Source organism: Camelus ferus, chromosome 4 (assembly GCF_009834535.1).
Source record: "Camelus ferus isolate YT-003-E chromosome 4, BCGSAC_Cfer_1.0, whole genome shotgun sequence".
Classification (NCBI taxonomy): domain Eukaryota; kingdom Metazoa; phylum Chordata; class Mammalia; order Artiodactyla; family Camelidae; genus Camelus; species Camelus ferus.
The window spans coordinates 6,234,819-6,254,119 of record NC_045699.1 but is presented as its reverse complement, the minus strand read 5'-3'; the positions used below and the strand labels follow the sequence as shown (position 1 = coordinate 6,254,119).

Here is a 19,301-nt window from a genome sequence, read left to right as displayed (position 1 = left end):
ACAACGTGGTTCTGAGGCACAGGCTGCTCGCGTAATCCTGACCAGCTGTCTCATCCATTCTCCCCACTGGTCACAAGGGCAACAACTTGAGAGCGCCTGTGTCAGAGAGACTATGGATGGATCAGCGTAAATCTATCACCACTGCTGGAAAAACAGCTCAAAGCAGATGGCTCGCTAGGGGGAGTCGGGGGTGGGGGTCACTTGTCTGGTTACTATTTTTTAATATAATAAATGTATTATTCTTATTGTTGTCTCCATTCAGCTCCTATAGAAACTCAGGTCCTGCAAGTTGGCCTTTTCCGTGTATGTTATTTATGCCTAAAATTCATTCATTAACGCCACTGTTCATTCAGTAAGAGGTAGCTCGTTCCGCTCGGCGTTTTACCTGGTTATGCACTCAGGATTTTACTTGCTTCTATTTCTGTTTGAAAACCTTAATCATTAACAGTGAATGTGCTTGACTAAGGATGGGAAAAATAAGCTCATCAAAACATGTGACTTTAAGTTTTTCCCTATTAGTCAAGGAAATTCCTGCTGCCAGTTAATTTCCATGCTTTTGAGCAGCTGTCATTTGTGGTGTTTTCCCTGAAAGCTGCACACATTCTTAGTAAAACCCATGAGTAGAAAAGAACTGACCAGAACATTTGCTTTTGATCTTTACTACATACGTATACTTTTTAAAAGCTGGCTGGCTGGTCTTAATCCTTGAGGAGGTCTGAGAAGGTCATTTAGACCGATTTTTATCCTATGGTCATAAAGACAATGGGAATGTAAAAACTCAGATAATTATATGTATTTGGTGATGTGCATCATGTAATTGTCTTGACTGTCTATATATAGAATTTGTCTTAACAAGGGGGCTTCTTTGGTCCCTTTGAAGAGTCTGCTGGACTTAATTTGAGCAGAATTATTGGCGAAGGAAGGGCTGTTCGTTAAATGTTTCTCATTTGTATACCGTTTGGAGGGGCCGTGTTTATTTGGGAGTTTTTAGCACTTTATGAGAGTTGCAGTTTTTCGGGGCATGTCTGCTCACAGTTCCAAGTTCTGACCTGAGGGAACCAGAAGCAGATCATCTTTCATGCAGAGAAACGTACTTATTTTCTATAGCTCCTTCCTGACACCAGTCTGCCAAAATCAGAATTTGTTGCCCTGAAGGCTGGTCTGTAAAGCGTCCTTTTTAGGTTTGCGTGCCTGAGCAGGTAGGCCGTGTGTTTGCTGCTTTTTGAGATATTTAAATTGATTTAAACATGCTTAACTCTGGTTTTTTTTTTTTTTTTTTTTTAAGTAATAAGCCTAAGTACCCTACAGCCAAATAGTACTGGGCACAAATGTCAAAAAATGTGATGGTGATAATAACTTAGCAACAACAAGACTGCTTTTATGCTTGAAAACAGGAGAACCGTACATTTAAAAATTCGTGGCTGGTTGTCAAATACCATTTTCCCCCCCCTTCTTTTTAGACTGTGGAAATAGTCTGTCCTGGTCTAGATGTTTTCCTGGGCTGAGTTACTGTTCCCTGTATTTGAACAGTGGAGCAGGGATTGTGGCGTCTTCCACTGCCAGCTGGGGGCGGGGAGACACTCTGTTTTTCCTAACTCCGACCTAAATTGATTCCACTTGCTTGGCTTGACTCTCTCGGGATCCCAACACCTTGAGCCACATGTGACTGAGCGGGGTTTATGACTCGGCTGGCTCCTGGGGCCCTGTTGCCTTATTTATGGTCAAGGCTTTGCTTGGGGCTCTATAAAGCAAATGAGGGCAAAAATGGCAGTCTTGTAGGTCAATTTTTTACCCTAAACAGGAATAGAAAAATCCCAAGTCTAGTAGGAGCTGTTCAAAAATTCCTCCACACTGAAACTATCCATTGCCTATTCGTTGTTGTAATGCACTAGAGATCAAAGGATTTCTTGGTAAATTAAATGTTTTTTTCCTGAGTCCATATTTTATAAACATGTATGTAAGATCATAAATTCCATACCTCTGGACTTCTTTTGTGACTAGGTCTTAATCATAATGAATAACATTTTATACCAATTTAGTGTTCCTTTTTTGTAGATGACATTAAACATTCCCACATGAACTCAAATGGGTAGATTATTAATAACCATTTTAAGGAGTTTAAAATATTCTGGGATGATATCCATAATGATTTCACTGTATTTTAAATATTACATATCATAGTTCGTATGAATAATCTTAAAACTCTCCTCTGAGTCTGTTTTTGAGCCTGATTCTGATATTTCAGTAAAGTGAGAAAAAAACACATTTGTACAATTTGAATGTATAATGGTGACAAATCAATTTATAAGGCTGTAAATACACAACATTTTAGAACTTGGGGTGCTTTTCAAACATAGCAGTAACTAGAACATTTATCAATACTGCACTTCATGATTTTTGTCACCTTTAATATAATAGGAGTTACTACTTCCCACCCCCTGCCCCCTTTTCTGAATCACCATTCCAGGGGGGAGATACTTTCATTCCAAGCTGATTTTGAGCAAAATGACTAGTTTGCCTCTAAGACACTATCGACAGTTCCATCCCCATCCTTCTCTCATTCAGTAAGTGTGGGCTTTCTGTTTTTGTTTCACTTTGCTTTTGCCTTCCATGAATCTGCCATCTGAGGAGCCACAGAGTGTACCTTTCTGGGATTGAGCTCTCTGGTGTCTACACGCAGATAAGAATGCATTTTAAATGACTCTCCAATGTATAGAACAGCTCTCTTCCTTCGTGTTGGTGTAATTAACATTCCGCCATTTTCATTGTGTCCTCCTGTTTTCTCAGACGTCCCAGCCAGGGGTTGACTAGTGAGTCTGATTTCCTAGGTATTAAGAAATACATGAAAGGAGTTCACCATCATGTTTACTACTCTTTGTTCTAATAATAATAATGTTAATGGAATAATATCCTGGAACCAGATTTACGACAGTTGCCTCAAAATTAACACCTCAGTCTTACCTCTGTATGTTTATAGTAAATGCTTTGCATCACCATTTGTCTTTCAGCAGTTCACAATTACATGTCACGGGGCATAATTAGCTTGGCAGAACTACCTTGCTGACAGCCAAATACTTTCTTTTTTTTTTTTTTTTTCCTCTTCTATTTAAATTTGAAGAACCTCCTGCAAATCATTTCAGAAGGGCTTTAAGTTTAAAGCACCATAAAATTGCTGTGTCTTCTGTAGTTGTGCTTCCCGAAACTCTACCATTCACATATAGCCTCACCCCCTGTCCCTCGTGGGAAATTGAAAAAAAAAAAGGCAGCAGTGTGGTTGATAATAGGTGACGAATTCTGCTTTGACCTTTTCCCCAGTGGTTCTTTACCAGATTGTATTGTCTTGTTCATCTGTTCATTGTCTGTTTATTTATTCACTTATTCATTCTTAAAAATAAATCTCTATTAAGCACGTACTGTGTGCCAGGTAGGATTTAAGATGCCAAGACACAGGGGTGAACAAGACTGCTGAGACCTCTGTCCTCATGGAACTTACATTCTAGCCAGGGAGAACAGACATAAAACAAATACATAAAAACAGATGATTAAGATGTTAACTATGAGGAAAACAGAGTGAAGGTGGTGGCAGAGTGACTGGGGACCAGTAGCATCGTTAGGGTGAGGAGGGAAAGGCTTCTTTAGAGTGACATTTGCAGAAAGGCTGAAGCGGCAAGGGAGCCAGCCTGGTGATAATCTGGTGGAAAAGCATCTCAGGCTGAGGGAAGTTCAAGTCCAGAGGCCCTAAGGCGGGAACCACTGCAATGGACTAGAGAAGCAGAAAGAAGGCCAGTGTGGCTGGAGGGCAGTGAGCTTTGAGAATGGTTTTCCTTAACTCATTTTGGGCACCAGGAAATGACTGATGGTCCACGCAGTCCGGTGTATGCAATGAGAGTTGCAAGAGAGGTCAGATCTTTTCTCAGTTTTCTGGGGACCAGCGGTACATATCCATCTTGTGACCGGCTGGTGGGAACCTGACTTGGCTTAGCATCTGCTGTCCTTGAGGAGAATTCTCCACTGAGGGGGCATCAGAGCACTGGGCGCCCAGACTGGCAACTCCCTGTGTGGAGAAGGGAGACGGGTCAGATTACTACGAATTCTTCCCCCGTGGCTGCTGATTGAGCCCTTGTAAGCTTTTTTGACACAACAGGTCACAGGGAGGGAGGCATCGCTTGTACGTTTGCTCATCCTAATTTTTAAGTTTTTCAAAGATTGAACAAAAATAGGACTGATAAGTAAAGCGTACAGAGAAATAATGATCAATTACTGAAATACCTTCAACGTAATTTACAGCAGAGAAAAACCGTGAAACTCCCTATTACACGTGGCTCGTTCTTAAAAGATTTGATTGTGCAATAAAAGGCTCTCTGAATGCTCATACTAGTCCCTGACTGTTGCGCGCCCAGTTTTCTTAAGTACCTCAATTTGCGAATAAACGGTGTGCACATACATGCCCAAGAATGAGCGTAACTGGCTCCCTCTCTGCTCCCTCCTCTTGGGGGTAGACAGGGTGTTGTCCTGTTTATTCCTACCTCCCAGCCAATGTGCAGTAGGATCAGCAAAACATAACGTGCTTGCACAAAGGGCCTGTTGTTTTCAGCCTTCTAGTTGTGCTCCTTTCTGCCGGGGAAGGAAGCAGTCATAAATTTCTGTCATTATCTTAAGTAGCAAGGTTTCACGGCTTTGGGAATTCTGCGTTACTCGTTCTTTGTGAGCTTCCACTTGAATTTCTGGATCCCCTAAACCCCAAACTGCCAGACTTTTAAGCAGTCCTCCTTCAAATTTCAGGGGCTGTGACCCCTGGATTTCAAGGCAAGGCAGGATGCAACCGTAGTGATTCTTTCCTTGAGGAAACTGATTTTGAGCTGGAAATCAGTGCACCTTTCGATTCGCCAAGGCTGTCAGCTCCTCTGCTCTTCTTGATGTGCTGTGGATGTTGAGGGTCTGCGTGAGAGTTTTATTTCTGTGTTGTTGTTGTTTGTTTTCCAGACTTAAATAAATTCGCAAATTTCCTTTGGCATGGGCTGTTTTAAGAAATATTTTGAAGGAGGATTTCATTCCCCCATTTCCCAGTATAACTCTTTTCTGCTTTTATGAACACGTGGGTGTGAATGATAGAAAGCAGCTCATACCTTGTTTTTTTCCTGTAAAATGTTAATCCTTTGTTTACTGGCGTCCCTGCCGTTGCTGTAGTGCTGAGGAAGTAGAATGTGTGGTGAGTAGCAGTTCCCAGGTCCACCCGAGGTGGCTTACGCCCCCTCAGGTGCATCCCCTTTGTTGCCTTCCTTGTGCTCATTTCTCCACTGTTTTCTATTTCTCTTCATCTTCCTGAGAAATTGACTTGACTTGATTTTCCTCCTCTCTTATAGAAAGGGGCTTTCCCCTTCCAATGTCTTCTGGTTCTTTCATCTTTCCTTCTCGAAATAGAAACTAGTATTCGTTAGGGGATGCTCTTCTGGGACTCCGGAAGCCCTGGGCTGTGGTGATTTGATCAGCTTTGGTGACCCCCGTTTGTACTGAGCAAGGCGGTAGAGAGAGGTGTGCGAACGCTCTGTGGACTCTTTACAGGGCAGATGCAGGAGAGTCACTGATGTCCCCAGGCCACTTAGAGCTGGGAGGTCAGAGACAGAAGTAAAAGGGCCTCATCCTGGGATGGCTTTCAGAGCCTGGGGTTCAGACTTAGGAAAGACTTACTGTAACCCTCTCCAAGGTGTATATATTTGCTTCAAGATCTCCCTGTGGAAGCCGTGGTGGCAGGGGTCTCCTGGAAGATCAGCGTTCACTCTGGGCTGGTTGTGAAGCAGCTGTAGGATCTGGGTACCAGGCCAGTTCCTGGATCACCTGTGTATGTTGGGCCCAGTTCCCCTCTCTCTCTGGAAGAAAGGCAGGCAGAGTGAACGCACAGATTTTGGCTTAGCCAGAATCTTCTTGCCGTCACACAGCTGTGCTGCATGTCAGATCCAGAAGTAGCGTTTTATCATCATTATGCCACGATTCCTCACCCTCTGAAAGATTACGCTTAAGTGTTTTGTTTTCTTTGAACTGTTCTCCACACGCACAGACTGACAGTCCTACCTTTAGAGAGCACTGCTGGGGCCATCCTTCAAGAGAAGTTGTCAGGCCTTTGAAAGGCCTTGCTGAAGCAATCATCCCTCCACCGACATTGGTAATCTCTCTCTATTGATGTCGTCAGAGGCCCCTAATCTCTTCCAGCCCTTGCGCCTCAGCTGGCCAGTCGGCACTACCTTCCATTTTTCCATTGCAAAAAAAGGCTTGTGTCTTTTCCTTCTCTCATTTATTTCTCTGTAGAGATATCATTCCTGAATAGAGCATAGGACCTGGGGTGAAAAAGAACAATGGAATTGAATGCACAAAGTTGTCTGAGTTGGAATATCCCCAGTCTTGTGGGTTCTCCCTGCTAGGACCGCTATACAGAGTGAGCAAATGCTGCTGGCTTCTGGGCCGTGTTATGTCTGTATGCGGGCACGGATCTGTGTGTGTATTTCTTTTAAGGCTAGGCTCCTTTTGGGTAAAACACCAACTCCAGAAGTAGTTCTCAAGCAAGGCACGATGTATGACTAGGTCTGCTTGGAGGGAACATGCCCCTGTTGTATTACAGCCAATAAGCAGCTGGAACCACCGACATCTGAGCTACCGAGACCTGTTTGCATAAAGTAGGTAAGAAGCTGCCTTGCCGCTTTACCCGACCCCTAACATGTAATTGGAAGAGTATCCCGGCTACCTGTTCTTATAAAGAAGCCTTAACTTTAAAAGGCCAAAGATGTGAGGAAATGCTCCTTTAAAAGTGGATCACTTCTTTAAAAATTGATTACTTTGTACGCTGTATGGGTACGTTGCAAATGTCCACCCTGATTTAACCCCAGGAGTGGAGCTTGAAGTAGAATATGTTATATTTCTTAGTTAACTAACCATGCTCTTTATAGAAGTGACTCCTCAGAAAGTCTAGACATTGTTCTGGGAAGACAGAACGCCAAATCTGCCCTTCACGGTCCCAGTGAACTTGCTGAAAATAACCACCTCCCCTTTCACTATGAAATGGCAATCTTGGGATCCCATTTCAGAAGAGTGTGGATGATACTTGGGCTCCCCGGCCAAAACTTAGGATGGACAAGGAGGCAGGGGGTGCTCTTGTGAGCCTGAAGACCACCACCCCGCCTTTGGTCCTTAGAGGCCAGCTTGCTGAGATATGGGGACTGTGGCTGGAGGATCCTAGTTTTTGAGTTGATCTCCTCTAAGGAGACCCTGAGAACCTTCTTGGAGAGTAAGTCAGCTGCACTTTCTGGCTTTTATCCTACGTGTGCAATTTTTGAACATCCTATTGAAAGCTGGCAGTTGGAAAGTGATGGAAAGGCAAAGCCAAGAATTCATTCAGCAGACACGTATCAATGGACAGGTGTGATAAATACTGATGATTCTCTGGCTACGAGGAAATGTGAGACCTTTAGCTGAAATCAGATCCTTTCTACATTGGTTCCAAGGAAGACTAGTTTTGTGGAATGTGAATGATGTGGGAAAAGGAACTGTGGGTTAATTAGTTTAGGAAATGAACAGATTACACAAAGTTAAAAGGGAGTCTTTACTGGAGGGCTCCTAAGAAAGCCTTGAATATCCTTATTATCCTGATTTAATACCCCATGCCTCTTGAACACAGGGCCAGGGTATATAGTATTCCCCTAAATGTTGTGCCCAGGGGTCCCCCTTCACAGTGTGCATTTCATGTGGCCGTTGTGGTCTCAGGAAAACCACCTCCTCAAAATACACTTTGGGAAATGACTCTTGGAGAAGAAATATCTTCAGTCCCTCGCACAGCTGGCTGCGGAATTCGACTTTGATTCTGTCAGTGGTGGTGAAGGACTTGCCACGTGTCAGGCAGCGGGCAAGGGCCTTGCTGAATGTCAGTGAGGAAGATGGGCTCGCCATTTAGTGCAGGAGGCCTGACACATTTCCAATTATCCATCGATTTAAAAAAAAATTTATTGTTTGCTTTTTTGTTTTGGGGGAGGTAATTAGGTTTATTTATTTACGTATTTATTTTAATGGAGGTCCTGGGGATTGAACCCAGCACCTTGTGCATGCTAAGCACACGCTCACCACTGAGCTGTCCCCTCCCTATACATGGAGTTTTGAACAGTCACCCCTCCCATATATTTATATTTAGTTATAAGTTGTATACACTTAGTAGAGTGTTAATATATTAGGTATACTATAAAATACATGCAAAAATAGAAATTAAAAAGAATGGGAAAAAAGATAGTTTTTTCAGTCTGGGCCCCACCACAGAGACTCTGATTCAGTGAGTTTGAGGTGCTGTCTTGGCACCTGGAATGTGAACAAGTCCGCCCGGGCGATTCTGCCGCAGGTGTTATTTTGTGGGGATCATGCGGGCAGGTGTCTCTGGACAGGTGAGCGGGAAGCTTTCACAGACTCTGCACCCTGCCATCTTCTCTCGGGTGGGAATGTCAGGCTGAGGGAGGAGGAAGGTAGGGAAGCTCCTTGGTGATGCTCGCTGCTTCTCTGTTACTTGTAAGGATGATGTGTCCCCGGGGCTGGGCCTAGTGACAGGCCGGAATCCTGGGCAAGTCACCAGGTCCCTGGATTGTGTTTTCATCCGTGGAAGGTTGATGCACGCAGGGCAGGACTTTACTCCCTGGCCTACTTTTCTTCTCTGGAAAAGTAAGGGGCTGATTTTGAATTGCCTGCAGAGTGTCTTAGAGCCCGAACGTTCTTTGATTTGATTAGGTTTGAGTTTTATTTTGAACAGGAGTGGGGGTGATCCCATTTCATTCAGTAATTTACATCCATGTATATTTTCTTTTTGATCTAAGAACTAGTTAGATCATAAGCCTGTGATTTTCTTGTACTCAGGCACCTGGGCAGCAGTAGGCGTTTAAATTTTAGGCCCGCAAGCAGAAGGCTCAGAAGGGACCTCTCTTACTCCTAGTTAATTGCAAAATAAACAGATCTCAAGGGCAGGGGCCCCTTCGTTTCATAATCGCCGCCTCTGCTCTGTGCACCATCAATGCAAAACAGCATTTCCAAATACTGCATGAGGAGCGTGCTCCATCATCGAACAAGGCTTTTTGCCTTCAGCCCGGCAATTGACCGCTCAGACCCCCTCCCCTCGTCCCCTCAGAGTTAGCAGCTAACTTGTTCCCCCCACCCCTTGTTTTTAGCCTCCAGATATCTCCATTTGCAAGCTAATAAGTTGCACGTACATATGTTTGAACAGTTGTCAGGCTTGTCTGCTGCTCAAACTGTGCTTTGGTTTAAAACAAACAACAACAGAGAACCCGGGGGTGGGTGGGGGGATGGATGAAGACATTTCAGTTGTACCTGCAGTTGGTGTTGTTTTGACCTTGACAGTTGGCTTTAAACGACCTGTCAAGCACCTTTGTGTGCTTCTGGGCACACCCACCTGGAAGATATTATATCCCCTCAGCTTTATGTGCCCCAGCAGGCAGGCACTAGGTCCCTGGATTTTGTTTTCATCCATGGAAGGTTAATACATGCAGGGCAGGACTTTGCTGAGAGGGGCCCAGCTACAAATGCTGTTTTCATTTAATTCTGATTTCTCTTCTCCCTTAGCCTAACCCTCCTCGCCCCTAGGCTTCCCCCCTCCACCCTCTGCAGACCCCCTCCACCCCAATCAGCCTTCTCTGCTCTTTCCCCCCACCTCTGCTTGGCTTCAAACCATTTCTTCCTGGCTTTGAAATCTCCTTGCAGAGCTGCAAGCAATCAGGAGATTATGGACCCCAGAACTCAGCAGGGCACACTGCCTGGTAGGGGGCTCGGGCCCTAGTCCCCAGGCCACTGCAGGAAATGGGACCCAGAAAGCCTGCCAGCCTTCGCCACCCTGGCCGCTTTGCTGTTTTGGTAACCAGATCCCCTGGGTGAGGGGAGGGGTTACTTCCTCAACTTAAGTGCTGTCTGGGGAGACAGACTTCTTCAGAAATGATTCTGACCTTCCCCATGGGGTTCTGGGTCAACTCTGTTGAATCTGTTTGAATTTTGTCTTTTTAAACTTTGAGTCTCTCCCCTGCCTTCTGAAGCCATACAAACTGGTGTCCGGAAGCTGGGGTGAGGAGACTGAAAGGACAGATAAGAGAAGCCCCTTGGATTCAGCCTCCATGCTTGGCTAGTTTCAAGTTACCTGAGGCTGCAGATGATGGCTCCTTATTCAGGGAACCCCTCTTCCTTAGCTTCCGTGGCTAAGGCCCCAAGCTGTTGAAGGCAATCTACACTGTATTTCTAAAGGCAGGGATGAGTGAGGGGGGGGTGCTTGTTCTCAAGACCAAACAAATGCACATCTTCTCATTCTGTAATACTTCCTCCAACGTATGAAAGGAAATAGGCCCAGATCCAGAAACTTACCTTTCTGATGCTGCCACCACCAGGAGCATGTCCCACCGTTCAGTCATTTACAGAGGTACCTGGAGGAGATAGTCTCTGCTGTTCCCCTAGATTCCTCCATGATCTATGAGATCGGACTCGGGATCTGGGTGGAGGCTCAGTGCTAGTCAACCCGTCCTCAGACCCCAGGAACCTCCCAAGCCATGGCGGTTCATCATACTGTCTCCTTCCGGGCTGCAGACTACTTACGTTTCATACCCTCTGCCCCAGGGGCACCTCTGTATCAGAATCTTACTGCGTAACTTTGGGCACAAGTCCTGCCCTGGGATTTCCCGGTTGATATTGTTGCAGCAAAGTGTGTTACAGCTCGGTGTTACAGCTCAGTTGTGAAAGCAACCTGGATCTGGGCAAGAGACCAAGCAGCACTCGGAAAGTTGGAGAACTCAGGTTTATTACGCCTGCGGCCCCAAAGGAGTTAATACTCCAAACTCTGGACCCCGTCTGTAGGTTTACACAGGCTTTTATAGGCTGCCAGTCTATACTTTGCAGCATCAGATGCAAATAAGGTGTAACAAAGGTGACTAATTAGGAATGAGCTTTGTAGAAATGGACTAATCAGGATTGATAGAAACAGACCAATCAGGAGCGAGCTCCATGCAAATGAGGCACTACAAATGGACCAATCAAGAGTTAGCTCAGGGAACCAACAGACTCTTAGGGGTAAGTTCCGCTTTCCTAGAAGTAAGGTATTTCAGAGTAAAAAAGTGATACAATGCCACTGGGCCAGGGAACTGAATGATGCTGGCAGGAGAGTAGTGGCCCTGCCTGCGGGTCCTGCCATCTTTTTCATAGGGCTTCCCACCTCAGCATGAAGATTAGAGGAGTCTGAGACATATGTGCATGAGAGTGACTGGACTATGTTTCCCATGACCAGGGACCCTGGTCTCAGAGAATGTAAGAGAAGCAGAAATATGAGTGAGAAGTGGCAGTCATTCGTGTGTCCCTGCCCTTACCGTGGGTCTGTGGTCCTTTTATTTGGCCCAAGCTAGCTGAGCTGGGTTTCTGTCATTTACAACCTAGGGCCCTGACTAATTTATAAGGGCTACTTCTTTGCTGCTACAAACAAAAGCATCTTTAGACCTTAGGACTGAAAAAAGGAGTCAAAGCTTGAGCAACTCTGGATCCTTTCCCTTCCAGCCTTCAGATTCTTTAACGATGATACCACCAAACTCTTTGTTGCTGGTAGAGTGTCTCCATGTATATATGTTTGTGAAGATCAAATGAGAGAATATATATAGAGAAAGAGTGTGGAGTTCTCTCTCTCTCTCTCTCTCTCTATATATATATATTCTCATTTGATCCTCGCAAAAAAGCTCTCATTCCCCTTCCATGGCCCAGCTGTCACAGATTCCCCACAGCTTCCCTCAAGACCAGCCCTGCTGGGGCGGCTCTCCCCAGCCTGTCTGAGACCTGGCATTCCTGTTACTGAGCGAGGCCTCTCTGCCCAGCCCCTCCCATGATTTGCCTACTTTCTGCTCAGCCCAGCAGTTTATCTTGTGAGGTGATGAGTCCCAGCAGGTGCTGACAGCGGGGATTAGGGCCTAGGCTTCTGTGACTCTTGGCCTCCGAGGCTCAGGGCAAGTGGCTCCTAATGATGGGTTGTTTGCTTGAGCTGAATGGTGCAAAGCTATAGGCCCATGCATGGGTTGTGAGCTAAGCAAGAGCAAGCCCCAGGCAACCAAGTACACTTAATACCTTCTCAATGCATTTATTTTTCCTTGGTTAGCCTTTTGAACTGCCATGCTCTGTTACTGCTTGCTTCTTCCGACCCTTAGGACGCCATGTGAGATGGTGGAAGGAGAGCCCTGACTTTGAGTCAGAAAGACGAGGTGCCAGTGTGACTGTGCCACTGACTGCCACAAAACCTAGCCCACTTACTCGTTTGTGAAATTCCTGCTCACTTCCAGGACTCTCGTGCACATTAGATAAGATCATGGGTAAAATGCCTGTTACATCGTAGGCTCTTGGCAAATATTGGTCCCTTGTTTCAGCAGGCTTGGAAAACCTTGGTAGTTTTCTGGATCAAAAAAAAAAAAAAAAAAAAGTTAAGATTTGTTGCTTATTAGTGTGCCTCGGAGACTTTAAGGTCCCTACCAACCCAGGATGTCCGAGACTCTCTGAAATCATAGCTGCAGGAAGAAGATAAAAGTAGGTATGATAAGTTACCATAGTCGTATGGAAACATGAAAGGTTTTCTTCAAAGAGTTACTGAGTCCAGATTACTCAAATAGTACAAACGGGATTTCTCAGTTCACTGAAGGAGCATTTTAGAGTAGTACCTACATTCACCTACCTTCTTGTTAGGTCTTCCTTCAAGGATGTAGCTTGAATTTTAGTAGTTTAAATATACATACTAACTTTTCTCCCCTCACCCAAAGAAAGTTGAAGAAAGCAGCAGAGTAAAACCACTGGACATTTTTGGTTTAGGTCAAATGCGTTTCTTAGTTCACTTTGCATATCTAATAACGAATTAAAAGAAATTCTGCTCTTCTGGGGATTTGGGATCCCACCTGAATTCAACTGAACTAAGCTCCGCTGGGGCTTTGCGTCCACCGGTTGGACAAAGCTCTGCGTCCCTGACCTCTTTTCCCATCACTTTTGGACCAGAGATCAAGCCCTATCCATTCCTGAAGCAGCTGTCTCTGATCTGTCTCTGGTCTGTTCTTGGTATCAGAGGCATTATCTGACCTGTGCTTGAAAGGACCACATGATGGAAACTTCCAAAAGAACTCTCTATTGCCACATCTGCTGCTTCCAAATGGAGCCAGAGAGGCTTAGAGTCAGAAATAAGGCCAGAGCGGAGTGGGTGAACAGCAGCAGGGCGGGGTGACCTGTGACGCTCCCCTTTGAATACCAGCCCTGCTCTATTGCCTTTCCAAGGTCCCTCTCCCAGAAGCACACACAGCATTTTGTAAATAGCGCTGCCTCTGTTGGTGGAGATAATCCTGTCAACCAGATTGGGAATGGCTGAAGACACTTTTCCAAAGGAGTCAACCTGAAAAGGCCTTTGAATAGGAAGTTTCTTCAGTGAAATTGTTTTCTATTTTCGTTCCCCACCTCTGTTCCCATCTACCCCTTTCCTCTCATTCTTATTATCAGCTTTTTGTATAACCTTCTGTGTCTTGTTTAAAAAAAAAAATTCAACTGAGTACATTTGAAGATCTAATTGGCTTTATTCAGTGATTCATGAATCAGGCAGCATCCTACCTAGCAAGCAGAAAGGTGCTCTGGGGAGCTGTACAAAATGGGAGATTTTTAAAGGCAGAAAGTGGGTGGGACTAGTAAGTCAAAAACAACAAATAGATGTATGTATATATGCATGACTGGGACATTGTGCTCTACACCAGAAATTGGCACATCGTAACTGATTTCAATTTTTAAAATTTAAACAATTATAAAAAAATTTTTTTAAAGGAAAATAAAGAAAGGGTTGTTTCAGGCAAAGTCACTTTCCTTTGGAGGAAGTGGGGCCTCTGTCATGCAGATTACCTCACTAATGTTGATCAGGAAATTCCAGCTTGGTTGAGAATTCCACTCCTGGGAGAGGCTGAAACTGCAGTTAGGTTTGATGTTAAGTTTTGGTTTGCTAATGAGGGACTTAGCACAAGTGACTCCATTTTGGGCCTGTTGTTTCTTTTCTTTCTTTTTTTTTTTTTAGCAGTCTCTTCATGCGGATACATTAATGAATGGCCAATAAAACTATATAGATTATTATCCCTCCTCCTTTCTCTTATGCAAAAGGAGGCAGAGCACACATTCTGCTTCTGCTCTGCTTTTATTACTTCACATTGTATCCTGGATTTCTTTCTATTATTAGCCCTTAGAGAGTTTTCTCATTTTTTTAAATTTAGCTGCATGGTATTCTATTCTATGGATTTTCTCAGATTCTTTTTTCAGGTTAGGGATCTTTGAGTTTTTCTCAGTGTTTCACTGTTGTAAATATGCTACACTGAGCATTTGGTGCATTTTAAAGAGTCAGTAAATTGCACAAAGACTCTGTTACTCTGTTAATATACCTGCCATCTTGTGGGCAGTAAGGATGTGCCTGCATCTTATTTATCCCCTGCTAGTGCTATGACTACAGATGGAACCACGTGAAATTTCTGTTTGGGGAAATTTCCCAAGCAATCGAATATCAGCACTTTTTTGCGTGGCTCACTAAGACTTAAAGGAACCAGTAAAGCAAGGATGAAAATAAGATGAATAAACCTAACGTATCATTGTGAAGCTCTTGCTTATTTAGGCCCAAGTCCTCATCTAATAAACCAGGTAGAAGCCATGATGTTCCCCTTTTCCGTAGTTCTGTAATGATCTTATTCTTCAGATTTCATTAATTTTAGCAGCTGTAAAAGTGTGTGCATCCTCGCCTTGTAATCTTGAAAGTTTAAAGAGAGCTTCTTTTTAAGAAATGAACCCGTATATTTTATCTTTCTAAAGAGCATTAAGAAGTGCCATTTATCTTTCTGGTTAAGGGAACTGGATATTATTTACACAATCTGAGCTGTTGGTTTTATTTATTTGGGTTGCGCCCTGGTGTTGAGTGAGTGGTACTAGCTGGTCCGGGGACCTGCAGCTGGGCTTCTAGGAACAGAGCGTTTACTGCAGACGTGGGCAGGCAAGAGGCTGTGCTGAGCTCAGACCGAAAGGCCAGCCACCGGTCTTGTAAAATAATGCCTCTGTGTAGGTTTTAAATCAGAAGATTTGAAGGAGGAAAAGGGAAAATATTCTTTAACCACACTGAGAGACAAATGAAGGGGCAGGCCAATGCTATCTCTTTTTTAAATAGGACCATGTTGAGAAGACAGAAATTTGTAATGGTTTTAATCTTCAGACTTAGGCAGAAGGCCAAGCATGACCTGAATACAGAAAACAGAGTAACATGTCAGAAGGGGAAATGGAAAGTAGTGGGTTATGGAAACAACCAAACTTGTTCCAGTTTCCAGGCTCTTCCAGGAACTGGTTGAATTGTGGCAGAACAGCTGGAATGTTTTTTAAGGCTCAGCTGAATATCCATATGCCACCCCCCACATAATTCTAGAGCATTTCACCCAAAACTCAATTTTTCAATAGTAGGCAGGGCCTAGCCCGCTACTCCATTATGGTTTCACGTTGGCCAGAATAATCTAATTTTTTTTCAGGAACATCAGTGGGAGGCAAGCAAGGGACATGATTTATCTCAACCCTAATAAGGCATGACACTAAGGAACAAATTTGGAAAATGTTTTACCAGCATGGCAAATTATTTTTTTAAATCTCTAAAGGGCAACCACTTTAGTGGATATAAAATTAATATAAACCATAGACCTCTGCCTATGTGTGTGCAAACACACACCACAAACATTCAGCCTGTTGACCTCCCTGGCAGTTATTTCCTGTAGACACACACACAGAATACAGTGGTCGCCACACTGGTTTGGCAGGACAGTCCTCACTGAGCGGGGACAGACAAAGAGAACCATCACGGAAGGGCTGAGAGCCTCAGTGCAGTGACTGGAGCTGCTGGTCATTTGTGTCACCACACCCACCCACCCCGGCAGGACCCTGGACACCTTTAGGGATGTGATGATCTTGTTAGACGCTGAAGCAGCAGCTGGAGGGTCATTTTTCTTGTACTTTCAAATGGATGCCTGATCTGATGGGATAAAGACTTGTGCTTGTCTGGTCTCTAAGGCCATGGGAAACAACTCTTCTTAAGAAAATCCTGAGGAAGTCCTTTTTTATAGCTAACCCTCGCTCCGCTTGCTGCAACCACACACGTTCCCTTACAGCCTACCTGATTCCAGCAGCAGAGGAGCTGGTCACCCCATCCTGAATAAGGAGCCGCTTTATGGCTTATTTGCTTTGTTACTAAACCTTCCAGCTTTTGCTTTTCTAAACTAGATAATCCCAACAATTTTGGGTTCCTTTTCATAGTTTCTATTTTCCTTTTCTTTAACCGTCTCATTTGCTTTCTTCTGGATCACCTTCTAGTTCTCTTCATTACTCAGAAGTTGAAAAGTCTAAAAGCAGGCACAGGAAGCTGCCAAGGTGTCTCCATGGTGAACATAGGACCCAGTGACGGAGCTCTTAACTCCAGGCCCAGCATCGTGCTGAGGACCACTCACTTTAAGCCTTACAGCCTCCACGGGGTCGAGGCGATTATTACTGGTGTTTTGTAGATGAGGAAACTGAGAAAAGTCGTTCTCTGTCTTTCCCATCACTCAAGTGACAGCTGAAACTCAACCCCTGTCTCTGACTGTGGAGCCGGCAATCTGAACCTTTTCTCCCAGGTGCCATGATTTCATTCACCAATCCCGGCATCTTATATTTAACTCTAATAACTGTGCTGGGCAGCTGGCTCGCTTTCCACTTATATCATTATAGCTCCCTTTTACTACTTTATTAACACCTGGTTCGTCATCCCTTACTTCAGACTGGTCTGCATGTATTCCTGGAAATTCATTTTATTTAAACACTCTTCCAAGTTCCTTGGTTCCCACTGGATTCTAATTCAGCCTTTCCCTTCAGGAGGCTGTTAACCCCTCTAAGCTTGATCCCCTGGAGGATCTAATGAGGGTTCTTAACTGCTGAGCCCCCTAGGGAGTCTTGGGTATCCAGTGTCCTCTCCTGTGTTGTTCCCTGCACTTACCCTGGCCCTCCCCGGGCTTCCATGGCAGACTGAACAGAAGTGGGTGCAGAGTGAGCAACGGTGTTGGCCGAACAGTGGCAGTGAATTTTTAAGTACTACCTATTCAAATCTGGAGCGTTCACCAGGATGTCACAACTTCAGAAAGGAGGGAAATTGAACTTGGGTTTTGCTTCAAGGCCAGGGTTATTGTGTACTCATTTCTCTTACTGAGAATCTGGGGCACTGCCAAGATGCCCGTTTGTGGAAGCCATGCCTTTGAAATGAAAAAACACTATCTGTGAAAAATATTCACCTGACGTGGAATGGTATTGCAGCCAGCATACTACACAATACCACGCATGCAGATGACACTCGGTTACTATTTATAAAGTGAAGGAAAGAACTCACGTAGGAGTCGCAGTGGTGATGAAAGTAATTTTACTTTTTGTCAGGGATGTCTGGTTGTGACTTCCCCAGTGTATGGACAGCAGTTTATACAGGGGAGGGTAAGACCGGAATCACCATTACAGTTATCCCTGAAATTAAAGTAAAAAATATGCTCTCATGACCTAGTTTTTAGGAATTACAACAACAACAAAATCAATGTTCCAGAATGTCTTCAAACCCCTAAAAAGAGGATTTCAGGAGCCTTTGGTCTTTAGCATTTCTTCGTTTCACCCCTTTTCTGGTTTCTTGCCTAGAGCTGTTTAAATCAGCCAGGGATGGTCTCCTGCAAATCCTTTGTGATTATACCCATCATTACAAGTGTAGCTTGCTGTCTGCTGTATTTAAGGACTCAGAGGTATTTGGAAACACTGCGGGGAATAGTTCCTAACTTTCAGGCAGAACCAGGAAAGAAATATCTTCTACCTCTACAGTGATGCTCTCCTAACCACTTGTCAATTTCAGCTCAAAACAGGATCTTGAGTCCAGAATATTTTTTTCTGGTTGCTGCGTAGCTCAGTTAATCTGTAAACCGCAGGAGTGTGTTACTGAGCGCCTTCACAGAAGGGTGGAACCAGAGCTCAAGGCTGAGCGAGAAAATGGTTCCTTATTTACAGCACAAGGGATTGAGACCCTTGAGGCTTGAATTCCGTGTCTCCTCGAGGGAATTATATGGACGCATTTCTTGGTCTTGATGGTGGAAAGAATTAAGTAGAGAAAACCACCATTCTTTTACATTTCAATTTTGCTCTCTAGTTTTTGTAATACCCTTCTCAGGCCTTGAAAATACAAGTGCTTCCCATTTGGTAAGCTATTTTTTTCCCCTTTTCCATTTGGCAACAGCATTTTCCTGTGTTTTCAATGGCACCGAAATTAACATAGCTGTTTTTATTTAACAGGAACAACTTCAAGTTTTATATTACACGCCCAGCCAAAGAATCTTTGATTTTTGCCCTGGTGTTTCCCAAGATGTTAGCCTAGCTTTGAAAACAGAGCTGTTTAACTGCTGTTGCAAAGACAGCAGGGGGAGCATGGCAGATTGGGGGGGGGGGGCAGAGTGAGAGAATGGAGGAGATGAGGGAAACTGGCCTCCCCCGAGTTACTATTTTTAAAGTTTGCTTGCCTACTGAATAGCTCAATTTACGGATCCTACTGGATATGGTTTGACCTTCCCCACTTTTCTTTCCTGTTGAAAGCGTGATGGATGCGTTGGTGGGAGACAAACCATTTGTTCTGTAGTTTTAGCCACGTGCACGCTCCCTTATGAGCAGCAGACCCTCCACTCCCCTCAGTATGGGATACCCACATTATCAAAGGCATCCCGGGGGAGGTCTCCAAGCCCAGATTTCTTAGGAGGTGGGATCTCAGATCCCAATTAGAGACACTCCAGGAAACACACATCTTTATTTGTTAAACAAATAGTCTTATGTGAGCCTTGGCAAGGACACACACTTATTTTAAATAAATGAAGTAAACATTAACGTGCAGGGGAGTGCCTTCGTATGCAGACTGTAACTTTGAAGCCCAGTTTTAAGGTTTTAAGTTGGAACATGCCGCACTTCCCTGCCCCCCCCCTTGGCTTGGGTTCTAGAAAATGTTGTTTCCTCATTTAGTAATTGGAGAGTTAATGGGGTTCTTTGTGATGCTACTGTAGAAGAGAGACTGGGTTTTATTCGATTCCGGGACTGTAATTAAAGCGGCGCCCATCGGCGTGGTTAGAGTTAAGATTGCTTTAGCTTTTCCAATATAAACTCATATTCAGGGGTTTATAACCAGCTATAAAAATTTGCTTGTAGCTACAGACCTGGCATTTTCAGTGTCACCC

At 44.3% G+C, this 19,301-nt stretch overlaps 1 protein-coding gene across 15 annotated transcripts in view; it reads left to right on the top strand.

The window, feature by feature from the left end:
- AOPEP (aminopeptidase O (putative)) overlaps positions 1-19,301 on the top strand; it is a 324,257-nt gene that overhangs the window by 72,121 nt on the left and 232,835 nt on the right. The gene's annotated exons all lie outside the window — the stretch shown is intronic.